Here is a 12,619-nt window from a genome sequence, read left to right as displayed (position 1 = left end):
ATGAGGACAAATGCACTGATGACTACTGGCAGCAAAATGCCACTTCTGGCTCACAAAATTCCTAATTCTTACATTATTGGAGCCTGGGAGAGTACTGAGGAGCTATGAACACATTTGCCCTGTTGCTGTATCTTCCTAGACATCTGCTGTGGACCAACAAAATGGCAGAATATTGGGCTAGATGGACATTCTTGTGGGGTTTTTTTAATGCTTATGCAGCCAGGCAAAAAGAAAGTTGACAGTCTTCAGAATGTGAAGTCTTGCAGCTCCTGGCAGCAGAATCACCAGGGTTGATGTTTTCCAAATGGCTCGCCAGGTACCTCAGCTAGAACCTGACCTCCTTGTAACACTGTGTGGAGAATTGCAGGATGTTTAGTTTTGATTCCAAATGTGAAAGAAAGCAACTATCAAACTCCTTCATGAAACAGAATTACCATTCTCCATCCAACTGCATTAACTATTCATGAGTTCACTGTGCGCAGAATTTTGTTTCACATTCCTTCAGTGCGCTGCTTCCCAAATTGTGCTAAATGTACCACAAGTGCTACAGAAACAGCCTCAGAGCAGCATGCCTGTACTGCCCAAATATTTCAGTGGTTCCTGCCCTGCTCGCCAATGTCAACAGTGTTGTCAGAACAAGGCCAGTTTGGTATATCTGCCCTAGGATCTATCATCCCATTACAGCTGCCTAATTACAAAACATACTTAACCATGAAAGACCCCGCACCAAATAAATTGACCTCATCTGACTGGGTAAATGAGACTGATCTGTGCTTTAAACAACATCTCAAGCATACTTGCAGTCTTGGAGGGTATCAGGATTGCCTCCCGGCTCACAAAATGGGCCAGAAAATGCCCTACATTAAGGAGGCAAGAGCTTGTCTTTCAAGGACCATCCCCAAGGAACAGGTGCAATAGTGAATTAAGAACCCTCTTTTAGAAACAAAAGTGAGATGAAGATGTAGCTGGGATTGATTTCAATCTAGTTTGAATTTCTATCATTCAGCCCTTCTGTGAGACATTTCGCAGTCTCCCTTGTGTAAACCAGATGTCTGCACCTAAAAGAAATGTTTATAGAAAAGAATGTGTGTTTAAAAAAATGCAGATTTTCAGCAAATCTTCTGAAAATAAAACTTTCCAAGATAAGATACAGAAGTATTCTCTCCAAGGTCCATGCCGCAGAAGTCCAAGCTCCCAACATGAACCTAACAGCGTGCCAGAGGTCTTACCAGGGAGTGTCTTATCCTTGGTACAAAATGTCCATCTGTAATTCCCAGTCTCTGAATTCTTTGCTGAGAACGGGAAGCAAGTAAACCAATTAATCTGTTATAATACGTTAGAAGATGTTTATAGTAATGGTTCTTAAACTACACTGACCTGATGAAAAAGCTTTTTATCAGTACCAGCCTAGGAGACATCTGAACCATTTGGTTGGACATAAAAGGCTTGGCTTTGTGTGGTAACCTGTTTATACAGACCCTGCATCCTCTTAGGGCCTATCTGGAAGGAAGACAACTAAGACCCTAAGCAGACCCTGTTTTCAAGAGCCAATTTCCTTTCCTTCTATATGTAACACTAGCTCTGGTGTTTAATTATCCTCTTCCCATTTGTCTTTTGAGGATGTATCTTCCTCCTCTCTTTTTTTTGCTTTAAAGCCTTTCCCTGTAGCAGAAGGTTATTTCCCCTCTGGATTAATTGGAGTCTCTCCAGCCCACATCAGCTCCCCTTTCAGGGAAGCCTCACATCACATGAATCCAACACTTATTCTGCCAGAAGTTTGTTTTCAAAATCCTGTGTGTTCCTTCTTTGCATTGAGTATTCACAAGACTCATAAGAATGTCAGCTGTAGCCCTCTCCCTCAGCCTTATTCTTCCCATGAGGCTGCTCTTTGTGTCACCAATAGCAACTAATGAAAAGCAGCCTTCCCTAGGTGGGACTCAAACTGTCCATCCTGATAGCTATGTTTTCTTTTATGTCCTTTTTTTTTTTTTTTTTTGTCATGCAGTCAGCCTTGCCTAATTCAGGGTCGCCTTTCAGAGGCAGCTGCTGTTTCGCCATCTTCCAGATGGTGTCTCTCAGGTTCTGGTATCGTTACCTGCTTGCTGTCCTTCATCCTCACCTCCAGTGTTTCTTCAGGGAGCAGCTAGAAACACACAGCAGCGTCTTTCTGACAGTTCTAGCTTCCTTCCCCAAAATCATGTCTCTCGCTGTATGAGCGAGCCAATCTCGTATCTCAAGCCACTTCATGTAGGAAACTTTCAAATCAAATACTTCCGTTTTGCTCTTCTAATGAAAATGTAGATATTTGTACCTGAGTCTTTGCAAGCAAGAAAAAGCTGTCCTTAATCACACCAAAGCCACCACTGTGCCCATATTGACAGCAAAAATGCATCTCCCCTTCTGATTCTTTCGCCTTGCTCTGCAGGCAAAGGGGACGGTGTACAACAATGTGGGCACCAGTGAGGTGTGTGAACAAAGCTGTCAAATGGGGACTGATACGCTATTCTGTGCGAAGTGTCACTTTTTTCTTCAAGCTTACATATGGCGCACAGCCTTCCTACTTGCTCACTAAATGTGGATTACATGGCCTGGCTTGTGGCCGAGTCCTCAGATGTAGACAGGTTTCAGCCTTCTGCAAAGGCCCTGAACTCATTAAAATCAACATTGCCCAAATAGTAGTTACAAATTTAAATACCTTTGTGAATCTAGACCTTAAATACTGCATTACTTTCTGTGACTCACAAAGAAATAGGTGGCAGGAGAGCAACTTAGGTCTTCCCTTCTCCTATACATATACGTCTTACAACAAAGAATTTATCAGTAACACCTTTTGTAACCTTAATATCTGCCATTGCAGTTTGCCCTAGCATCCTGCCTGCTGCTGCTGTCTGACTTCTTTGCTTTTTGTTTATAACTCAGTCCAATTCTTTTTTCTAAATGGGCTTTTCTGTTGCTCTGTCATTAAAATCCTACAGAACTTTCCTTTCGTGGATTGAGCAACATAACCAACTTTAGCTTGTTTCCAGTAGATACTCAGGTATATTTGTTCTAATTTTGTACAAGAAAGACTACCTGATATTCTGACACCATCTAAATATGCTAAATATAGTGTAGAATGTGGACAACATTTATTCACAGACCATTCAGCTCATATGTCTGAATTTTCTGCCTCCCCTGAGTGCTAAATTATTCTTTAAGTATAATTTGTTTTGTTGTCATTTTATTTCTTCTGGCTTTTCACAGCCCAAAACAAGAGTGGAAGGCCAGAATCAGTTAAGACTCCTGCATCCACTAAGCAAGAGCTGCAATACTTAACTTCTTGGTGTGTCATTCCTAGTGAGTGAAATCCAGAAGAAGACCTTCACCGGAGTTCGCAGGCACCTCAGACCAGCAACTCAAAAAGCCCATTGCTTGTGCAGAGCCAAAGCTGGACTCACCTTTCCAGAGCTGGGCAGCTGCTAAGGGAGGGGAGGCTGACCTAGAGTAAATTTGCCCTGGTTTAGGTACTTCATTCTCCTCTTTTCTAACTCACAGTTAATAAGAAATTCTTAAGAGTACTAAAAGAAGCAAAGCACTGAAAAGGTGCCTCCTCTTAATTTTTTTTCCCAAAACTCATCTTGGGTTTAGGGGTTTGAGTCCCTCCCTGTTCCTGTTTCAGCCCCATGAATGCAGAGGCTTGTATTGCTTCAGGTGCAACAGGAAATAAATGCTAATATTTTCAGCCTTCTTGGTCTTTCAAGTCATAGAACATGTAATTCTACACTCCTGCAATATTATATTTGGCAAAATCTAAAGGACCATCACAGTCCATAAACTACAAAGGAAAAAGAACTTGTGATCAGGCATTTCTGAAGGCAGAACCCAACCATACATTTTGGAGGTGCTTGAATTTCACAGCTTTGCCTTTTGAATATTCAGCATAAACTGAGGCACATTTTAGAAAAATCTCTGCTCTATTTCACTTATAATCATTTGGTGAGCTGGAGCTAAAAGTAAAGTTTGCTGTTTTTCCACAACAGCATATTGCACAATCCTCCTGTCTTGGTTTAACCCTCCTGCAACCCAGTGCTGTTTCTATTTCTATCCCTTCTAGTCATATTTTTACTTCAAAATGGGCAACAATGTTTCCCAGCAACATTTAATGGTGTTGCAAGCAACAAAATATCCCTTTAAGAGGAATAAAACTTTTCCTCTTCAGCTATTTAGGGCACATCATGGGGGATCATAGCTGGGAAACAGAGTGCTGTGCAAATTTTTTATAAACAAAGTGTACTTTTTTACTTAGATTAGAAACATTGATTAGATTCACCAGGGAGGTTTGTTTCCAGTGTGAGACCTTTCCATAACACGTGTTCATTACAGGAGGGTGGTGACCCAAGCACTAGGCTCTCTGTTCACGCAGGTTTCTATTCTGTGGCTATATACAGGCACAGATGGATGCAGAGGGACCAAGGCTGTCTTTGTGTGGTCTGTGAACTATCTGGGCCTGAGCCAGCTCCACTCCAGAAGATGGAAAGCCAGGTTAAACTGGAGGTACATCCAAGCCAGTAAGACCCTCTGGGAGTTCTACTCTACCATTGCTGTCACCTTCTGGACCTGAGCTGGCTTGTATCTGCCTAGCCTGGTGCACGAGCAGAGCCAACCAAGTCTTGGATGGCTCCCTCCCTCCGGAAAAAGCATAAACAATTACGGGTTGAAAGAATCTGCTGCAGAGTTCAAGCGATGATCTGTACTATGTGCAGAGAGCAAACCCTCATTTCTGATGAACAAATAAAGAAACAGAAATGGCTTGTTTGGCTACTAAGACCGTGCGGTGGAAAAACATCTCTTCATTCCCAGCGCAGCCCTCACAGACATGAACTGCCCCCAGAAACCAGTTGGAAGCTGTCAGCCCAGCAAGGGAAGCCCAGGCATCCTAGGCGGGAGAAGGAAGGTGTAGGTGGCCATATTCCGGCTACCTCGAGTCGCTGATTGCACTGTCCCCATTAAGAGTACGGACATAAGGGACAGGGTGCTGGCAGGTAGATCATGATTGCCCTGAGCAGCATCACCCAGCAGGAGGGCAGCAGGACTACAGCTTATTCCCCAGGGAAACAATCTGGCTGGCTCAGAGATTGCTGCAGAGTCCACCTTCCAGCTCCACAAAGCTGGTGATGGTCTCCGGAAGGATATTGCCCAACAAATCCATCCAGACTTCAAACAGTGAAGGCTGGAGAGCTCAGTGTGATGGGGAATATGAGGCTGCAGGAATCCCTGCCTGCCTGTAAGGATGGACAACTGCCCAGGGGAGAACTGCAATTTCTGCAGGAGCTGCTGGGTATTAACTAAGAAGCATTTGAATCCCTGGTGTAATTGCACCACATCCAGCAGAATAAAATCCAGGTTATTCCCTTTTGCCCAGTACATTTAGGCTGTAAAACCTTTTGAAGAGATGCTACCAGGTGACTGCATACAACATGCTGATCTACAGCTGCCATCACACTCATGATCAGAAATCGCAGGTGGTCAAGGATGAGGGCTGCCTGCAACTCCACAGGGCTCTCGGAAACAGCGCTGTGCTCCCACCAGGCAGTCAATAGAATGGCCATCCCTGGATGAGGATGTGGCCACTACATGTCATGGACAAGTTTGGTACTGTTCAGCTTTCACCTAGCAAGAAGTAGCAGCACTGGGCACCAGCTCTTTACTTATACAGCATTTAGTCCAACCCATAGTGAAAAGTATCGACCGCATTACACATTGGCCAGTGCAATGACTGAACACGGCTGGAAAAGACTGAGTATCAAGTACCTGTTCTCTCAGGTACCTGTCATGCAACTTCTTCTAGCACCCATCTTATGAGTGATTAGGGGGTTTGATTCTATACCTTCCTTTTTGTATCGTGAAGGTACACAGGCTAGATTCTTCTGGTCTGTTTTTTCGAGCCTCCCCTTACAAGCATGGCAGCTTTTCCAGCACCAGCCTGCCATCCCTCTTCCTCCTGGAGCTCCTCCTGCTTGAATCTTGGTGTCCATGACTGCATCCTCTGTCCCACCTAAAGTCATACCAGAGCCCTGTACAATATATTAATACTTCCTTCACTCTTAAGCCAAACTGGGATGCCAATACTGTGTTCAAAGTATTTTTCCAGCTTTTGCTACAAATCCTTCATTCAGTTTTCATGCAAGAAGGGCATTAGAGACAGAGCTTGCTCTGACGTATTTTCTTTACTGTGCAAGGTCATAGACTTGGGTGGTAATGCATCCTCAGAGCATACAACTCCCTGTGTTCTACAGAAGGATGATATTGTGGCTTAGGTATAGACCTGAACAAAAGTGTTGTAATTGAGTGTAGCTGACCTGGGAAATCCTGGGAGTGCCTGAAGCCACAGGGCATTCCCAAGAGAGCAGCTTATGTTCAGTTATCTCTCTTGGCAGCAAGGTGCACACTATACATCATACGACCTATACATCCCTTGAAGCAGGCATTATTAAGGTCCTTGTAGGGAAGACCTAGACTGTCATGACCTTGGTCACAGGGTGGTGTCACTGGGACAGTGATGGTGTAGAGATGTGGGCACAGAGCACTAGAGCTGCCATCACTGCAGGCAGCAGCACTGTTGTCAGCCTGGGTCCCCTGTGGGAGCCCTGGGTGGCCAGAGCAGGCAGGACGGCAGGCTGGGTGGTGGCGGCCACTGGGCCAGCCCACAAGGGACAAAGATTCCACTGCCAGCTCTGCTACAGGTCTGCTGTGACCATCTGGAGAAGGGTCTCGGCAACAGCAGTGAACTCCAGCTGTGATATGGGCCTAAACACCCTCTGCAAACACAGGAGAAGATGGTCACTGCTCTGGGCACAAGCCAAGGTGGCAGTGAGACAGCACAGCATGGCAGCAGCCAAGGGCAAAGTGTCTTCCACCTTGAGTCACAGATGTTTCTCTTCTTCTGCAGAGAGGCTCATTTCATCCATCTTTTTCTAAAGCACTCAACTTTTTTGAAGTGTTTGGTTTCATTGGATTTTTTTTTGGGTGGGGGAGTTGTTTGGTTTTGGGTTTGGTTTTGGTTTTTTTAGGGAAGCACTGGTATTATTGCCAGAGGATGCACTAAACTTGCCTGCTTGTCAGGAAGATGCAGCTGGGCAGCAGACAAAATTCCTCAGGTGTATTTCAAGAAGATGCTTTATTGAAAATAAAGAGGTAGACCTTCAGCTTTAAAAAAGGAGAAAAAAAAATCAGTCATGGTTCTTTTAGCAGGATTCCTATAAGACAGCAGAGATATTATTAGTAAAAGAAAAGTATCAGCAGAAAAATTTTTACAACCTAGTGCTGATGATTTAAGAGTAGTCAGGGATTCAGCAGACATTTTAATGTTCCAGTAGCAGAAGGCTTAAAAATAAAAGAAGTCTGTGATTTAAAGGGAAAGTTATCAATGTTAAAACATCAGTTTGTGTCTCACTTTCTCTCTTGTTGGGTCTATCTCTCACCTGTGAAGTGCAGGAGCAGGGTTTTTTCTTTTTCTTTTTTTATTTTTAGTGGAGGAGTGAGTCTAAGGGCAAGCATGTTCCTGGTCATAGGATGAATCCTACCTCCCACTAGACACATCTTTCCTCATGGTGGTTTTCCTGGAAGGGGCAGGTCAGAGACCCTCCACACTGCGATGGCCCATCAGGGTGCTCCCACTCTCGCTGGGCTAGCGGGCAAAGGAAGACTAAAAAGTCCTTGCTAATGTTTGCCAATACGCAGCTATAACCAAAGACGAAGATTTCTCCTGTAAAAATTACACCTTGAACTATGCTTCATCTGTGAGGTCTTAGTCAAACACTCTCCTGGCTCAGCCTGCCTCTAGGTGACCACTCCGAGGCCACATTCGCAATCTGCACAGACCAGTACCTGTTGATGCATCCCCAAAATGCAACGTGCCTCTGCCTGTAGCTGCACATGCTGGCACACCCACCTGGACCACTATCGGGAGAGCCAGCAGGTCAGCACACACATTGCATGTGCTGTCATAGGCAGTGGCCAAAGGCACGGTCCCTAGTCATGGAGGATGGAGATGCTTGCACACTTGTCGTGCTGGTGCGGGGCTGTGGGGTGTTCAGTGCCTGCAGATGGTGCTATTTAATTGTTAAAATGACTCCACCTCCCCATCATAATCACCCCCAGGCTTTGCTTTTGCAGGCACAGGACTGACACTGCAGAGCTGCAGTCGCTCAGGGGTGCCATCCAAGTTATCCACAGGGGCGGATCACTCGCTGGGCAACAGGAGTGGTAAATCACCCTTCACTGTGGGAATGCAGTTTCCTCTTCCCACTGCCTGAATAGGAAAAAACCCAGCAATATCATGAAAAGGCCAATATCTGCTGACATGGTGTGAGCACAACTTCCCTTGATTCATCTGAAGGGGGTTGTACCTTTTCAGACAGTGAGACACAGTCATATTTTAGATGTTTTCAAATGGGATTTTGGGTGCCTTCCCAGGTATTTGCAGATATGCATGCTAAATCCTGAGGTGCTCCACTATTGATAGGGAGTACCGCTAGACCATAGACAAGGTCTGCCACAAAAGCAGAAAAGAAGAATTAGTTTAGACAAAACTTCCAGGTTTCTAAAAGCTCAGCACAGTTAGTGATGTCAATTTCTTCGGCAAATTTGCCAGACTCTGCCTGACTCCCTAGTCACCCAAAGGTAACTTTAAAACCTGGTCTAGTTCGATCCCTTCTGTGGGAATTCTCCACCAGCCTGAAAATGATCTCTTGAAGAACTCTAGCTTGGCTCCTTGTTCTGTCCTTGGGACACAGCCAAGTGGTGCAGCCATACAGAACACCCCTCATTTGCCAGAGGTGCAAAGGGCAGAAAATGTAAAGGATTCTCACGAATTTCAGAGCATAAATTTCCAGTGTCTTTAACTGGGGCTTTGTACCTTTAAACCACACCACCTCTGCTGCAGTGCTTTTCTGCAGCTTTTTAAAGAGAGGGAATAGGAGGAGAGAGCAGGCAGGATAGGTGGGGAAGGAAAACAATTAAAAAAACCCCAGCAATCTTTGGTATCAAAAGCCTGAAAGGCTGAGGGGGGAGGAAAAAAAATAAATTGAATGAGAAACGGGATAGAAAAGTCCTGCAGAGTGAGATGGGGAGACCTGAAGGTGAACTCTTATGAAGGTGTGCCAAAATTTCAGGTGCTTTCTGGCCTTTGTAACCTTATTTGCAGACATCGTTTCATTCTTTCTTTTCAGGAACTGTGGAAGAAATAATTTGCTAAGCAGAAAGATATATTTGGTATCTATGACATGGCTTTTCATATTCAGCTGAGCTCAGGATCTCTCAGACTAGTACCACAGCCCCCACTCTTTGGAGGTCTTGTTGACATTTCCTACAATGGCCCTGAATCTGTTGCAATTCATCAGACCATCCCTCCTCACTGATTGCAGATGTAATCCTTCCTAATCCTGGAGGAACATGGCTTCTTCCAGCAGCAAAAGAAATTTAACAGTCGCTGATACCCTACACTGGAGGTGCTGCACCACTGTCACTTAACCAGCCTCTGTTTAACACTTTGCTGCCTTTTCTTTTGAACCCTTCTCCTCTATATGCATTCCAAGTGCATCTGAGAAACAGCTGAGTAGCACCACCATACCACTCATGTTATCGCAGAAATATTTTTTTTTAAACCTCACTGAAATCTTGATTAAGACATGACTACGCTCTGAAGTAGACGACAATCCAGGTTAGATACGGACTGACACATTGCACCAAGGTACCTTATGGTCTGGTGATAAGTTTGTAATCAATCTAATTAGTCCATCTTAAAAACTTGCCAGATGTCAGCTGACCAAAAGCATTAGCTTATTGTAATCCAACTGTAAAGTAAAAATTGTTTCATTGAAGCCACCAGTGTTTCCCCCAAATATAATCCTCTTGATCTTGATCCCACAGATCATTGTTGAGGTGAACAAATTTTACAGCCATTTAGAACCTCAGAAGATCCTAACTGCTCATCTGAAAACTATCAGGAGATGATGTGAAATATGCATTGACTTAACCAGTTATGTGATAGTGTGAAGCTGACACAGAAGCACCTTCTCCATGATGATGAATGAGGAGAATGTAGCTTGGATCTCAAAATTACCAGAGAAAAAAATAGTTCTACTTCAGGCCAGGAATTCAATTTTTCTGCAACTGGGGAAGAGCCAAACATGTTTGCGTTATCATTAAAAATGCCTCTCTAGAAATTTAGGATGATTTTCAATTCACATACTTTTCTCCCAGTGACAGAGAAATGCTGTCAGAAGGCTGAAATCCAGAGTTGGTCAGATTTCACTTATCTCCATTGCCTTTACTTAATGTCCTCTATGAAAGGTTTTGTTTTCATTCCTTCCAACTGCCAGGTTGACCAAAAAGACTTCTTTGAGGCCTTTGTGGAGGATGTGGACAGCAACCTGGTTTAACAGATGGGGCTATATGAAATCAGTGTAGTCAAAGGCATAGGTTACCAGTAAGGTATCCAGTACATCCCAAACATTAATGGTAAAGGGCAAAACATTCCTCCGCTTAAATTTTATAATTCCTAGGAGTTCTCAGAAAGATCTTTTCTTGGCATAACTCTATTCATTATCTTTTTTATTAGTACTACTTTCTGGAAGGAATTCTAAAATAATTTCTAGTAAAAATGGTGAAGTGATATATCATGATGAGAGTAGAATGTTTATGCAGGAAAGCTCACCCACATTTATAAAGGGTGCTCAGATAAACGCCGTACATAGTCAAATTCAAAAAACATGCCTTTAGAAATACAAATTTTATCCCTGCTACCCTCCTATTGTAAATAATTAAAAAAATCCAGTATCCTGGGATCCTTGGACAATGATAATATTTTGGGGAACATGGTAGATAATAGAATCACTGCAAGCTTCAGGGGCTGCAGGGTGGCAAAGAGTGTAGATCTGGAGGCATAGACATTGGATATCAAAAAGGAACAAGAAGGTGGTGTTCACCTCTCAAAATGCTGTGCTGTAAGGCCACCCCAGACTACCGACTGTGCCTCTGCCAGTAAATTACAAGCACCCTGTGCTACACTCTAGCACTCAGGATAGTTGGCATGAAATTGTCCATATCCATGCCTGTAAACTGTCTTAATTTCTAAACCACAGTGACTGCAGATGAGTTGCCTGTGGGGAATGGCCACTGGCTTGTGCTAACCCCAAACTGTGCTCAAATATTGTCTACCTGAGCTGGTTCGTTTCATTGATCCAGGCCAAAACCATACCAGAGCCTCTTCTAACAATTTAACACCAGGGGCAATCAAGTTCAAGCACCCAGAAATGTTTCCTGTTTAATTCACTATTCTAGATGTAGCCAGTGTGTCTAGGCTTGATAGATGCTTTGGGAGTACGATGCTGAAAAATGGTAAAAGGCTCAGAAGAGGGCCACAAAAGCAAATTGTTGTCTGTAAAACTTGTTGAGATGCTTAAAGAGCTCTATTTATTAACTTTATTTAAGCGACCAAAAGGTGTGGATCATGATCTACAAGAACCCATACTGGAAAAAGATTTCCTGTAGACAATCACCTTATACTCCAGGAGTTAAAAAACATTCTGATATCCTAGAGCTACATAAATTCAACCTGTAAATAATGCACAGGTTTTTTTAAGCATTAGGGGACTTAAGTATGGAACAAATTAGCAAGTGCTCTGAAGGATTCTTCATCATGTGTGATCCTTAATTTAATTTGTTTCCAAAAAACCTCTTGTGGATACAACAAATGCTTGGGGCCTCATAAGGAAAGCATATCTGTGTTTGACTTGTGTTATACAAAAAGCCAGTCTAGATCATTGTATTAGTATCTTTTGAACTTGACTCTACGATTTGATGAAAAAGACACTGTCAATACCTCTAAAGCGTAAGAGGGCAGACTTCCTCCTAGATCTATTAGAAAAAAAGAGAAAACGTTATGTGTGTAGTTGTAATCCAAACTGTGTAACCAAATAGGAGCAATTTAGGCAAAAATTACTGTCCCTTATTGGTGCTAGCCTCTAGCTGGAATAAAACTGCTGTGAAAAACAGTAGTTCTTGACATAGCTGTGCAGAAACTATGTGGTTTATCAGTATGAAAGTGTCACATCTGCCCATTCTAACGATCTGAAGAAAGCAAGATCCACTCTATCTGGCACCTGCATTTCACCGAGAGCACTGGAGTTTCCGTGCCAGGGGATTTTGCAGAATTTTTGCCCAAGAGATATTTGCATATCTCAACCCAACCTAAGCATTGCATGAGCTAATTGGCATGCTCTACCTTATCCTCAGATATAAAAATATAACCATCATCCATATTATTGCTGTATGAACACAACAATAGCTGAATTTGGAATAAGTTTTCTGCTTGGATAGGAAACCAATGACACAGACACATGGATTTGCTTACAACACCACCTTATTCATGAGGCAAAGGTACAGAGGGGAATTCACTGGAGGGAGTTAGAGGAGCAGAGCTCCTATCCAGTCCTCTTCTTTGTCGCAGTTGTCTACTCCCTGACACAACAGGAAACAACTGGAGATCCTTTTTGTCCCGTTGACCACTTTCTCTTTTCTTGAGTCGTGGGAATAAAGCCACAGGCACCCAGTGTTGTCCTTTCCCAGGTCCTCATCT

This window comes from Caloenas nicobarica, chromosome 1, assembly GCF_036013445.1.
Source record: "Caloenas nicobarica isolate bCalNic1 chromosome 1, bCalNic1.hap1, whole genome shotgun sequence".
Lineage (NCBI taxonomy): Eukaryota > Metazoa > Chordata > Aves > Columbiformes > Columbidae > Caloenas > Caloenas nicobarica.
The sequence above is the reverse complement of the archived record's forward strand: the minus strand, read 5'-3'. Positions refer to the sequence as shown.